This window comes from Hyaena hyaena, unplaced genomic scaffold (genome assembly GCF_003009895.1).
Source record: "Hyaena hyaena isolate Hyena2069 unplaced genomic scaffold, ASM300989v1 scaffold_512, whole genome shotgun sequence".
NCBI classification, from domain to species: domain Eukaryota; kingdom Metazoa; phylum Chordata; class Mammalia; order Carnivora; family Hyaenidae; genus Hyaena; species Hyaena hyaena.
In genome coordinates this window covers 1,278,414-1,281,450 of record NW_024081143.1, presented here as the reverse complement: position 1 = coordinate 1,281,450, position 3,037 = coordinate 1,278,414, and positions in this window count along the sequence as shown.

Below are 3,037 nucleotides of genomic sequence, written 5' to 3'. Positions count from 1 at the left end.
AAGTGTGTTATTGTTGCCATGTTCTTATTCTTCCTTTGACTCCTCACAAAAAATTTTATATGTCTGCTTTTATCACTTCCATCTGTTTGAAATGTCTTGCTACTGTTTGTGGTTCATTAATGAGCTTATATTCTACAAAAACTTGCTAAGTGTTAGTTTTTCCTCAACTAACTTGATAGTTTGAGTTTACCAGTACATAGCGCGGCTTCACAGCACCAAGCTTAATGGTTTGAATTGCAAGTTATATATATAAAAGGAATTTAAAAGCTTTTATTTGCTTTTTAATGTCATACTTTATATTATTTTTCTCCTAGTTTATTAAGAATTTATAAAAGGTTTGTTGAAACCCTACTGTGCGAAATTATCGCTTTTTGAAAGAAAACATTCGAAAGATTTCACAAATACTAGTTTAACACAACTTCTACTAACAAACTCATTCTTGGAATGCCTGGGTGGCTCAGTCGGTTAAGCCTCCGGCCTTGGCTCAGGTCATGATCTCACGTTCATGGGTTTGAGCTCTGCGTTGGGCTCTGTGTTGATACTTCAGAGCCTGGAGCCTGCTTAGGATTCTGTGTCTCCCTGTCTCTCTGCCCTTCCCCGTCTCATGTGCTCTCTCTCTCTCTCTCTCTCTCTCTTTCCCTCTGTCTCAAAAATAAATAAAAACATTAAAAAAAATTTTTTTTAACTCACTCTTGTGGTAAAATAATCATTTCAATTAAGTGATTCCATCATGTATCATAAAAGCAAAGGTTAAATAATGTAAAAATTTTCAAAATAACCTAATAAGTTATTAATATGCTAATTATAATGAGCAAAGTACACCATCTGTCCAAGTTCACAGAGTTAGAGATGATTTCTAGTTGTGAGCTGAAGCTGTCATAATCCAAATTCTTAATTGCTACTTCAGAAAGTGATGGTAAAAGTTAAAATGCACAACTTTATTTAACCAGAAAGGTCTAATTTATCTTGTACTCTATATAGCAAGGGTTTTAAATGTTGTGGTTTTTTTCTATTCCATTTTCCAGTTTAATAAAAAAAAAAATCACTTCTATCTTCTCTTAATCACAGGCATCATTGATACTGAAGTGTGATCTCTTCATGATCAACTGTATTTAAGCTTTAGAATAAACTTAATACCAGAATATGCCATTGCCTCCAGATCAAAGCTGTAAGAAAGAAACAGGGCTGGTACCTGAGCTCAGAGACAATGCCTTCAGAATTATTAATTCGGTTGCCATACATATCAAAGCAGCTGCAAAGAACATGAGACAAGGGAGGGAAAAGGGCCTCTCTGTCACAGGCATTCACCTATCACTTGGGTAAAATGCAAATCACCAATGCATAAAAAACAAACAAAAGTCTTCCAAAATTCTAAATAGAATGAAAGAGGGGCAAATCACGGAAGATTGATTTTTTAAAAAGGAAAATTAATATAAACAGAAGGAAAAAGTACCATTTTTCATGTTTTGTCTTTGAAGTGTCAATAAAATAGATCTCAAAATGTATCAAGAAAATGAATAACAATGATGAAAATTTTCAAGTAGTATAAAAGCATAATTTTCTTTCTCACTTTCATTTTTATTCTATAGCATTATTCTTAGCACACATTGGTGTGCAATATCCTAGTCCTATCCCTATGCATCAGCTATGAACATGCTTTCATTGATTTTTTACTTTACTTTATTTTACTTTTATTTACTTTATTTTATTTTATTATTTTTTACAGAGAGTGCATGCAAGTCGAAGAGAGGAGCAAAGGTAGAGAGGGGTAAAGGGAGAGAAAGAGAGAGAGAGAGAGAAAGAGAGAGAGAGAGAGAGAGAGAGAGAATCGTAAGCAGACTCCATGCTCAGCTTGGAGCCTGATGCAGGGCTCGTTCCCATAGCCCTGGGATCATGATCTGAGCCCAAATTAAGAGAAGGGCACTCAACCAGCTGAGCCACCCAGGTGCTTGCTTTCATTGATTTTTATAAATAGACCCACATATGCATGTGCCTTAATTTCTAACAATTTCATTATTTTTAAAATTTTTCAAAACTGTTTATTTATTTTTGAGAGAAAGACAGAGTGTGAGTTGGAGAGGGGTAGAGAGAAAGAGAGAGAGAGACATGGAATCCAAAGCAGGCTCCAGGCGCTGAGCTGTCAACACAGACCCCAATGCGGGGCTTGAACTCACAGACCTTCAGTAAGATCATGACCTGAGCTGAAGTTGACTGCTCAACCAACTGAGCCACCCAGGCACCCTTAACAACTCCATTATTGATAGTTTCTTTCCATTTTTTGTTGCTTAAAAATGGCAATGATTATTTTATCTATATTCATACAGTGAGAGCTTTTCTTAGATATATTCTTAAAAGGGAATAATTTAGAATAGAATTTCTGTGTTTTCACTGTCATTAAGTCAATTGCCAAATCTGTGTCTCCTAGGATTTTTGAAATGTTTGATTACATTTTACTCCTGAACAAAAAGAGAAACACTATTTTTAAAGTACTCTAACCTCTGTAATTAATGAAAGAAAAGTGACCTCACTTTTCAAAACTGAAATATATATCAAGGCATGATAGTGATCCCAAAAGTTTACTCTATGTTCTCTTTGTGATTATGACAAAAAGTGTGTGTGTGTGTGCGTGTGAGTATGTGTGTGTGTACAAAAAGAAAATCACTTTCAAGAATTTGGGGCATATGATTTTTTCTTTGGAGACTTAATATTTATCTCTTCCCAAATACTACATTTGTTCTATTGAAAGTGTTTCTTACAGAATGAAATATCACTTTGAAGACAACAATAAAAACTCATTTGGAATCAATAGTAATAGAATAATCACTCTGATTAACCAAATACCATTTTAGAATTAGCATATGACAAGAATAAATGTCATTCTTTCTGAGAAGAAAATTTCTACCTTCTGTTCTTGTGTCTTCTTAGATCAAGTATACATGACATATGGACATGTATTTGTACTGAGGTGATAAAAATAGCACAATTGTCTATTCTTTTTTTCTGTGATTAAACTGGAGAAGCTATTGATAATGCCATA